The 11,895-nt window shown below is 43.6% G+C and overlaps 1 pseudogene; it reads left to right on the forward strand.

The window, feature by feature from the left end:
- Nucleotides 1-9,112: 9,112 nt before the first annotated feature.
- LOC102813324 lies at nucleotides 9,113-9,494 on the forward strand (annotated as a pseudogene).
- The last annotated feature ends 2,401 nt before the right edge of the window (nucleotides 9,495-11,895 follow it).

Below are 11,895 nucleotides of genomic sequence, written 5' to 3' on the forward strand. Positions count from 1 at the left end.
ATGGGCTTCCCTTTTCACTCTTCTTCCTGAGAAATTTCAAGATGCCACTGTTGGTCATTGTAACATAATTCAGGATTTAATTTTCTGCCTATTTCCTTTTTAGTCTGCCTGTCCCTCTCCACAATTCCCGTTCAGGCCTTTTTCCTAGTGATAAACAGTTCAGGGCCAGCTGTGGCTGTTTGGTTTTAAGTGGAAACTGTCACTTTAAATCTCGAGGTGATCTGTGTGCATGCATAGTAGGACCCTCTGGGGGTGGGGGTGGGGGTGGGGCTGGGGTGTCAACTCGCTCAGGCAACCCGTCTAGTCACCAGAATGGAGGTGTGCAGACAAAGAGAGACCAATGAACAAATGCCAAATAAAAAGTGTCCAGATCTTTATTTCTGTGGTTCTGTCAGGCATCTGTAGCTGCTCTGATTCTTCCCCTGTTTGGTCTCTCCCGAGATCGTGGCTCCAGGAACAGCTGAGCATCTTGAATTAGAAAGCAATAGATTTCTTGCTTCTGCTACAACTTTCCCTAGCTGTAAGCCTTCCAACCTTCTAAATATTCCTTATATGTGGTTCAGAGTTCTGGCACCATCACCTGAGCCTGATTGGCCTGGTATTCTGTGTTGTTGTTGATGGAGCTCCTCACTGCACTTCCACCCGATCCGCCATCTTGTTTGTTCTCCTCCAAATGGACTTTTAAAGGTAAGAGTTACAGACATAAGATGTCATGAAGCCTGTCTAAAGAGACAGACTTCCAGGGTGGGAGTCCCGGTTCCACCACTTGCAAGTGGTGTAATCTTGAATAAACTCTTGAACTCCTCCTCCTTCTTCCTCTATAACACAGTTAGCAATCCTGCCTCTTTCAGGTTGTGATAGGAATTAAATGAAATCACCAACATATGCAAACTGGTTACTTGAGTGCCAGCAACAGTAAACACACACTAAATACTGGTTGTTGTTAGGTGCCATCAAGTTGGTACCAATTCATAGCGACCCTATGCACAACAGAACGAAGCACTGCCTGGTCCTTGGCCAACTTCACAATTGTTGCCACGCTTGAGACCATTGACGCTGCCACTTGGCCAATTCATCTTGCTGGAGGTCTTGCTCTTTTTCTCTGCCCCTCCACCTTATCTAACATGATATCCTTCTCCAGTGACTGGTCCCTCCTGACAATATGTCCAAAGCATGAGAGATGAAGTTTGCCATCTAATAAGTAGGATTTCTCAACACTTCAAAGAAAGACACAAGAAAGACTTGTCCTATTCTCCAATGGAATAACATAAGATTTTTAAGAAAAAATGAAGAAGTGAGACCTGTACTTCCCACTGTCTTGCTAAAAAGAAGCTATGTTAATATAATATATGGAATCAATAGGGAAATCCGAATTTCAAATGCTGACCTCACCTTTTTTGAAAGCAAAGAGTAAATTTTAAGTGCCTTTTTACATACATCATTTAAATACCATCTATTATTTAATGCAATTGGGTAATTTATAAAAAAAAATAAAAGCTTTGTATTTGGCACAATATTTCATCTTAGCATTTTTCCCTTAGCAATTAAAATGTCTTGTTCAAATGAGATAGAAAAAGAAGCAAGAAAGTAAGAGATGTTAAGATTACCAGGGCAAATTAGAATATACTCAGAGGAAGAATCTACGAGCCATAGTATGAGAAATAGTTTTAAGTCCAAGCAGCTAATGTATAAAATGGTAGCCTTAGGGCACCATAATCATTGTCTTCCATTATTGAAAAACTATGATACAGAAGACCTAAGGCTTGTTCTGCCTCTTCACAATGAGCAGAAATTAGACCAATTTCTTTACATTATTAGGCTGTTATTTCAAAAGCAAAAAGAGAAAAACAGAAGCAAAAGTGCACCTCACAACTTTCTAACAACTATAGGCAGACAAAACGGCGCTGGCCACCATGATGGACAAGGGGTCACCCTTGCAATACCTGGTAGCTAAGGATGCTGTTTCAGGATCTTGAATGACCTCCCATCCTGCCCTGGGCACCTGTGCTCCACACAACAGCTGTATTGCTCTTTCAAAACGAAACTCAGATCATACATGTGTACTGAAGACATTTAATTCAGTCATTTTCAAACGTAGCTTCACTTAGAATCACATGAGCGCTGTTTACAATCCTGAGGCCTCAGCAGCATGTAAGCCCTATTAAAACAGAATCCCTGGGGGTAAGGCCCAGGGATCAGCATTTTTCAGAGTCATCAGGTGACTTAAGTGGACACCAAGGCTGAACCCAGTGCGTTCATCTGAAGGCCCAGACCTTTACATGGCTACAAGACTCTCAGGGCATTGTCCCACCAGGCTGCTGGCCTCCTAGCCCATCGGACTCCCTCCCCACATCTTCCTCTTGCTTTCCAGCTACACTAGCTTCTTTCTGTTCTCAGTTAACATGGAATACACAGCTGCACATTCCAGGAACTTCCTTCCCTTCCCACCTGAGCAGATCACTTTTCTGCTCCTTAACACCAGCGCCCTCTTCAGATCTGAGCACCTGGATTCCTTTCTCAGAGTCCACACTCTTGATTGGAACCCCCCTCCCAATAGACCTCCTGCCTCAGATCAGGCACTCTCCACCCCCATATAAGACCACTTCCACTCTAGATCAGACCCCCCCCACACACACACACACAGATCATTTTCCCCCATGACATGCTCTCAAAGCTCAGAACTGCTTCACTTCTGAGCACAAATCCTAGTTTTAGATGTAAGCCTTAATTGATTATCACTTGACTCCTCCGTTAAAAATGTAAGCTCCAAGGAGGGGTGTGGCCAACCAGGTCTGTTTTGTTCACAGTGCCTGACTGGCTGTTGTTGTTGTTAGGTGCCATTGAGTGAGTTCCAACTCATAGTGACCTTACACACAACAGAATGAAACACTGCCCTGTCCTGGGCCAAGCTCCTAATCGTTGCTAGTTTTGAGCCCATTGCTATGCCTGGTATGTGGTAGAATGAATGAACCCTCCAGTCACTAGAAGGTTTAGACTTGCAACCTTTTGGTTAGCATCTGAGAGCTTAACCATTTTGCAGTAAAGCCATTGTGGAGAGCTGTGGTTCATGGGAGTACTGACAGCACATCTTCTATCTCAGTTACTGGATGTTGGGGCAGAAACATGGAGATAGCTTATCAGGGACCCTCTCCTTCCAGCCGGGAGTGAGTCAGTGGTTCCAACGAAAATGGGGAATGCTAAGTCATTGCTATGCATGCCGCCATATTAGTATGGTGTCACACTGTTATATAATCTGTGGTCCTATTTGGCAAGAGGTCTTCTTTGTTCTGTAGTAGTATTTAAGGACCTCCCCCATGTGAGGAGTAGGGAGAACAGAACAGACACGGAGGGAAAAGATCAGAGGGAGAGCAAACAGACACGAAGGGAGAAGGGAGAAAACACAGCACACAGAGATGAAGGGAAGAGAGCCTGAGAGCTAGAGAGAACCGAGGTGCAAGAGACCACCTGAGACCCCTTCCCCTGTGCTGACCGCTGTTTTGCTGAATAAAGGAATGAGTCATCTGCCCACCGCACCTAAAGTGTTCATTTGCCTGCCTGATTCAGTGAACCTGCTGAGTTGAGGTGCTAAAAAACCCCAGCCTCCCACTCTCCAATACACTGGGAAAAATGCAGTACATGCTAAGGTTCCCAGGTGAGTGTGGTGGGAAAGAGCATGGCCAGCAAAGGTCTGTGGGCAGGTCAAAGGAGTCAGGTATCCATCTGGTCTGAAGTTAACCTGGGCAGGAAAACTTGCCACAATGTCCTGAAAATACCATGGCCTGGGTCAGGCGCACCTTAGTCCTCAAGCTGACATCTCTGCTCTTCAACACCCTATTCAGACACCCTATTCAGTGTCAATATGAGTCAGAACCGACTCAACCACACCATAACAAAAACAACAATAATACATTGCATGTATCTTTGTTAACTATTTACCTATAGCTGGTCACTTTAATTCCTTGAGATTTCTCAGTACAAATGAACATAGATATGTTTTATTTATGTTTATAAATAAATGAAATGGATTGATTGAGTCATGTCCTTTCTGAGAGTAGCATATCTTTTAAATATATAGTATGAGAACCATGTGGCTGTGATGTAAAAAAAACCTCCAATAGAGCAATGAAGTAGAAAAGATATTCATGAGAAAGACTAATATTCAAGGGGGCTCAAAAAGTTTTTGACAAATGGAATCAAAAGATAATGACATTTTCCACCAATGTTTTGGAGTGCCCTCAAATATAATGTGATGTATGACCAGTCACTAGAGAAGGATATCATATTTGGTAAGGTGGAGGGTCAGAGAAAAAGAGGAAGACGCCCAACGAGATGGATTGGCCAAGTGGCAGCATTGATGGACTCAAGCGTGGCAACAGAAGTGAGGTTGGCCCAGGATCGGGCAGTGTTTCATTCTGCTGTGCATAAGGTCGCTATGAGTCGGTACCAACTTGATGGCACCTAAAAACAACAACAACAACAACAACAAATGGCTAAAAAGGCATCACAAACCAGAGGAAAGAAAAGATCATTAACAAGTCTGGTGTGGATCTGTAAGATAAGCACTAGACTGCTAACTGAAAGGTTGGCAGTTCAAATCTAATAGCCGATCCTCGGAAACCCAATGCAGGGTTTCTATGCATCAGAACTAACTCAACAGCACTTAAAAAAAAACAACAAGTGTTGAAAAAGGAACTCTGCGGGTATATTGATTGAGTGCTGGACTGCTCATTGAAGAGCTGGTGGGGAATCAACCTACCCAGAGGATGCACAGGAAGTAAGGCCTGGTGAGCTGCTCCTACAAAGATCATTGCTCGGAACCCCTAGGAAGCAGCTCTACTCTGCCGCATGGCATTGCTGTGAGCCAACTTGATAGCATGCAACAACACCATCAATAGTGTCAAAAAATCCTCACCTCAAATGCTATCAACAAAATGAACTCTGCATGGATTAATTAAACAGAATCATAAAAACTACATTAATACCTAAAATCTAGGAAGAGCTTAGAAGGACTAAGTATTAAAGCAGTGGAAGAAATCAAAGGAAATGAAATCGTTACTTCTATAAATATATACAGTGGGCCCTTGATCAACATGGGTTTGAATTGCTCGGGTCCACTTTGTTGTTGTTGTTGTTGTTAGGTGCCATCGAGTCAATACTGACTCATTGTCGGGGACTGTCCTCGACATAGGTGTTGGATTCACGAGTGTTTGGTTCACGAGGAGGGGAGATCCAGTGGCGATAGGGATAGCACAAGAATACACAGAAAGACAGAAGGAGGGGGACAAAGAGGCACCCTGAAACCAAGGTGGATGCATGACTGGTGGGCAGACTTGGGACTACAGGCATCGTGGCCTCTGCAGGCAGCAACTCATTGCCCTGCAATCTTTACTGCATGCCCTCCAACTTGTAATGCACACCTGGGCCGGCCTGCGTCTCGGTTTTATTTAGGGGAGGAGCTTCACACCAAGCTGGGAGGGACTAAGACAAGGTACAGCTAACATCAGTAATTTTCCAGACATTCAGGTAACTTTACATCGTACGTCCCTGGTTCGAATCCCAGGCCTGCAACTTGGTTTCTCAGGCTCAATTAACATATCTATAGCCCCTGTGCTCAGTTGAAGGTGAAAGGGAAGGACAAAAGGCTTGGGCAGAGTCCCGCTGTTTTGGCTTCCTGAGCCAGGTTTGCAGGAGGACACAAGATGCCCAGGTGAATGGGCTGCACCTGGAAAAGGATTAGGGAGGATGGTCTTTTTTGTCTGTAGAACAAAGACACAGAAAGTAGCTAAGCCATTTTAGTTAATCCTTTGGAGAAAGGCTTTATCCTTGAAACCTTTACAGTCTGGGCTTTTGGGAAAATATCACATTTATCTGTGGATATCAAGGGCTCCATGTATGATATTAATAAATATAACTGAACACTAAGATGAAAAACAATTTGCCATTAACTGCCAAGTGGCTAGATCTGTTCCTCCGAGCCTGCGACCTGTAACACTCGGGCCTATAGGGCCTCGAACTTTTGACCAGGCCTACACGGTCTGCAATAACTCATAACGATGCACAGCAGAACGAAACACTGCCCGATCCTAGGCCAACCTCACTATTGTTGCCACGCTTGAGTCCATTGATGCTGTCACTTTACCAATCCATCTTGTTCAGAGTCTTCCTCTTTTTCTCTGACCCTCCACTTTACCAAACATAATATCCTTCTCCAGTGACTAGTCTCTCCTGACAATATGTCTGAAATATGAGAGACAAAGTTTGGCCTTCCTGGTCTCCAAGGAGCACTCTAGCTGTACTTCTTCTGGGTCCACTTTACATGAATTTTTTCCCCTGCTTCTAGTGTGCTAAGCTCAAGTGTCAGCAGTATCTGCTTACCACATCATGTGAGCCTATAGCCCTGATCATCACTATGTGAGGGAATGTGGAAATCATCAAACAATATCATTAACACCACATGCAAGTAAAGTTTTGATGAAGATAATTAAAAAATGACTACATCAATACATCAACCAAATTCAGCTAAACTGGCCTTTAGTCTTTGTTCTTGTGGGACGAAGACAAGTTTGTCCCAGACACTACAGTTGCCTGACTGTGTGGTTGTTTTCAGTTGCTGTGGGGTCAACCCAACTCAGGGTGACCCATGTGCATTGGAATGAAACACTGCCCATTCTTGTGCCATCTCTGTAATGGCATGTGGACGGGACCATTTTACTCCACAGTGTTTTTATTGACTGATTTCTGGAAATAGATCATCAGACTTTCTTCCTAGTGCATCTTAGTCTGGAAGTGCTGATGAAACCTTTTCAGCATCCTAGCAACACGGAGGTCTTCATTTATAGATGCGCGGTGGGTGCACTAGAGATGTATGGGTGTTTCTTTCTCCTGAGTTTTCCGTGATATTTTACTGGGAAGTTGGGAGAGGTTGCATAAGGGATAGCATTGGTTGGGAATCAAACTCAAGTCTTCTGCATGGAAGACCTGAACCTCTCCTGCCCCTTACAGAGCTTAAGTAAACTACATACAGGCATCACTTGTTTTGCTGATATTCCCAGATACTATATTTTTTCTTACAAATTGAATGTTTGTGGCAATCCCACATCAAACAAGTCTATTGACATCAACTTTTCCAGTAGTCCATGCCTACTTTATGTCTTGGAGTCACATTTTGATAATTCACACAATATTGCAAACTTTTTTCATAATGCTATTGTATACTTGACTGCAGCAGTCAAGAAATCAAACGACATATTGCATTAGGCAAACTGCTGCAAAAGACCTCTTTAAAGTGTTCAAGAGCAAAGATGTCAGTTTGAGGACTACAGTGCGCCTGACCCAAGCCATGGTATTTTCAATAACCTCATATGCAGGCGAAAGTTGGATAGTGAATAAGGAAGATCATAGAAGAATTGATGCCTTTGAGTCATGGTGTTGGAGCAGAATATTGAAAGTACCATGGATTACCAGAAGAACAAATAAATCTGTGTTGGAAGATGTATACAGTCAGAGTGCTCCTTGAAAGCCGGGATGGTTAGACTTTGTCTTTCATACTTCGGACATATTGTCAGAAGGGACCAGTCACTGGAGAAGGATATCATTGTTTAGTAAAGTGGATGCTCAGAGAAAAAGAGGAAGCCCCCAGCAAGATGGATTGGCACAGTGGCAGCATCAATGGGCTCAAATGTAGCAACGATTGTGAGGTTGCCCCTGGACCACGCAGTGTTTCATTCTACTGTGCATAAGGTCTCTTATGAGTCGGTACCAACTTGATGGCACCTAACAACAACAACAACAGCAATTGTATACTTGACAGTCTGCAGTTTAGTATGAGCATAACTTCTATACTTTGGGAAACCAAAACATTCGTATGACTCACTTTGCTGTAACACTCACCTTATTTCAGTGGTCCAGAATTGATCCTGAGGTACCTCTGTGGAATACCTGTAAATGTAAATTATGTACGCTTGAGTGGTACAGACCAAGTACCATGGAGTTCGAGAATGAACTTCTGACTGGTGCAGAGCTTCGTGGAGGAAGCTGAGCTGCTGCTTGAAGAATGTCCCATTTCTGTGGGGAGAATAGTGATAGGACAAGGGTGGTTACTCCAGCTGACATCAGCTTGAGGAATGACAAAGAATCCAGAGTCAGAGCACAAGCCCAAGCAATGGAAGATGTCTGACACAGCTGGAGCACTGGGTTGGTAGAAGGACCCTATTGGTCAGGTGGAGTGGGGAGGCAGCTGTTACACGTCCCACCACAGAGGTTGGTGCGAGCAGGAGAGGACCCACCTTGTTGCTCAAGGGATGGGAAGCCAGCTCCTGTGTGTCTGGTTGGCTGGTCCCCAGCATATTCACCAGACAGATGGCCATGCTAGCTGGGATGGATTCCTGCTCTTGTCGTGAGCTGATAGTCTGACTTTCTGCTTATGCTGAACATCCCTATGCACTCTCTCAGTCCATCCACCTCAGTGTCTCTCAGGTTCTTCCGTGTCCCCACTCCCCTACTCACTCTCCTCACCCCACTGCCTTTCACCTTTTCTCCCTCCTCTTTAATCAGCCACCTTTGGGCCTGATTGTCACAGGCAGGCCCAGCCACTGGCCTCTGACAATCTCTTAGCCTCAAGCTCTTGCTTCACTGAAGATAAACTTCCTTTCTGCTCACAAGCCCAGCTTCCCCCAGGGCAGTCTAAACCACAAACAGAGCTGAATGGACTGCCTGACTTCCCCTTGGGCTTGAAGAAAGGCTTGAAATAGGATTTTAAACTTGGTTCCTCTTGTACTTGACATGCGGGCACCTGCATGACCTGGTTTTTCTTTTGAAGTAATTTTCCACCCCCTCAATATGAGTATGCTCTATTTTCAGAGACTTCATAGCAAGCTGCATCTAAAAATAAAAGAAACTAAAGTTTAAAGTAATTTGAAAAATTTAGGAGCATCAAAACCTTCTTACTAGTATTTTGTTCCATTTTTTCTAAGCAGTTATTATTTTATTTATTTATGTATAGTGTATTTATTTTCATAAATAATGTATTTCTATATTATATACATTTACATTAAATACATTTCATATCCCACAATCCTTTGCGCTCTTCCTTTCCAATCTGGTTCCATCGCTTATGGCTCCCGCAAAGAAGGGTGGCGAGAAGAAGAATGGCCGTTCTGCTATCAACAAAGTGGTGACTAGAGAGAACACCATCAACATTCACAAGCGTATCCATGGAGTAGGCTTTAAGAAGCATGCCCCCTCGAGCACTCAAGGAGATTCAGAAATTTGCCCTGAAGGAGATGGAAACACCAGACGTGCGCATTGACACCAGGCTCAACAAAGCTGTTTGGGCCAAAGGAATCCTAACGTCCCAGACGTACCATATCCGGGTGCGGTTGTCCAGGAAACGTAATGAGGATGAAGATTCACCAAACAAGCTCTATACACTGGTGACCTATGTGCCGGTCACCACTTTCAAAAACCTACAGATTGTCAATGTGCATGAAAACTAACAATTTATGATAAAAAATATTTATAAATCTACAACAAAGAAAATACATTTCATAATAAATGTATTTCTATATTCTATATGGAATCCTGATGTGGCAGTGTAGTCTAATGCGTCAGACTGCAAAGTCGTTTGAACTGCAAGGTTGGTGGCTCAAGCACACCAGCTGTTCCTTGGAAATCCTATACAGGGTCACTATGGGTCGGAATCGACTCAATGGCAATTAACAACAACACAACATATTCTATATATCTTATATATAGAAATATTCTACATTTCTATATATAAGATATATAATCTATCTTATATATTAAGGAGCTCTGGTAGCATAGTGGTTATGAATCGGTCTGCGACCCGCAAGGTCAGCAGTTCAAAACTACCTGCTGCTCCACGGGAAAAAGATGAGGTGATCTGCTCCCATAAAGATTTGCAGCCTCGGAAACCCTGTTCAGGGTCGCTGTGGGTCGAAACCGACTCGATGGCACTTAACAACAACAACATATATTAATATAAAATATATATCTTCAAAAAGTTTGTAGAAAATTCTCATCTTTTTTTTTCAATTTTTTTGTCATGAACTGAGTGACAGCTTACGTGGAAGAACATCAGCTTTATACCATCATTTCATTGCAATGAATACAATCTCCTCTGTGCATCATCACTCATAGTATTTGCTTCCATACCCTGTTTTTTTGGGGGGTGAGAATATACACAAAAACACTCAGGAATACATAATGATTTAAACAACCAAAGGGCACATTCTGCAAGTCTACCTCCTGGCTGCCAGCATCCAGTCCCTCTCTTCCCATAAGTCCAGAGTCTTCAGCTGTTCCCTCTCTCCATGTCCTCATCTCTGCTTCCATCTCTGGTGTTGCTTGGTGGCTGTGTGCCGTGGAGTCGGTTCTGACTCATAGCGACCCTGCATAGGGTTTCCGAGGCTGCAAATCTTTACGGCAGCAGAACGCCTCATCTTTCTCCCGCAGAACACCTGGTAGTTTCGAACTGCTGACCCTGCTGTTCGCAGACCGATTCATAACCACTACGCTACCAGAGCTCCTTCTGGTGTTGCTTAAGTAGTTATTATTGATGTTATTGTTTTTTTATGGAGGATTCCTGAGAGTGTTGGCATCTGTCCCAATATGAGCAGAGATTGTGTGCAGGTTTTGAGCCTCTGCATGAACAACTTAACGGAGCTATCTTGCAGTTTTCAGTTACCAGACTATTGCTGTGTTCTTCAGACTACCCATTCTGAATATCTCTATATTGTCCACTCCTCTTCCTCCATTCATCCACTGCTTCCCTCTTTCTACCCACTCTTCTCCCTTCATCCCTTCATTCTATGGTACAAAGAATCATAACCCTTCAAAGATGCCCATGTCCTAATCTCTGGAACCTGAGAACATAGGAGGAAGTTACAAAAAGTTTGCGTAAAAATGAAATTAAAAGAGAAGAGAATTTTACCATGAATATTTTGAAGTTCCCTCACATTAGGGTACATGCCAAAGGGGAATCAAGGTAGACGCTGTAATTATGGTTGCTAATCAGTTGACCAAGAAGTTTCTGGGTGAGACAAACAGTTTAGTGCTGAAATATTGACCAAAAGATGTAATCATGGCCTGCCAGTTACTGTAGGTACCATTGAGTCCCACCCAGAGGAGGCTGGCGGCCTACTTCTGAAAGGTCACACCTTGAAAACCCTGAGGAGCCCAGTTCTACTCTGTGGTCAGGAGCCCATCATGAGTTGGAACCAACTCAATGGCAATTACCTCAACAACTCTCAGCTGACCTTAATGAATAGAGGGAAATTCTTCTGCATTGTCCATGTGGGCAGTCCTTTGTTCTGTTGTACATAGGGTCACTATGAGTCTGAACTGACTCAATGACACCTACAGTAACTGGAAGGCCCAGTGTAATCACAAGGGTCATTGAAATGCAGAAGAGAGAGGCAGAAAAAAAGGGGGGAAATGGTTTCCGAACGTTGGAGACAAGTGAGAAGGGCTTCACGTGCCTTTGCTGACTTTAAACATGGAGGACGGGGCCCTGAGACAAGGACCACAGGTGGCTTCTAGAGGCTAGAGAAGACAAAGAAATGGGCTGTGCCTACCAACAACTTGACAACAGGTAACAGCAGCAATATGGAATTCTGTGTCAGACAAGCTATGGTCAGTGAGGCTTAGGATGATGCTTGGAGAGTCAGTAATGGATAGGTTAGATAGATCATGGTGGCCAAGAGGTGAAGTGGCCATGACCATCTCCCTCTCGCTATCCTTGCCCCTAAGCAATAACAACTATATATAGTTATAGAGAGAGTTATATATAGAGAGAGTTACATATATAACAATAATAAAAATGCTGAGATCATCCAGCATGGGTTCCTCCTCCAGGTGTGTTCTCCAGTGAAATGT

Source organism: Chrysochloris asiatica, unplaced genomic scaffold, assembly GCF_000296735.1.
Source record: "Chrysochloris asiatica unplaced genomic scaffold, ChrAsi1.0 scaffold00003, whole genome shotgun sequence".
NCBI lineage: Eukaryota > Metazoa > Chordata > Mammalia > Afrosoricida > Chrysochloridae > Chrysochloris > Chrysochloris asiatica.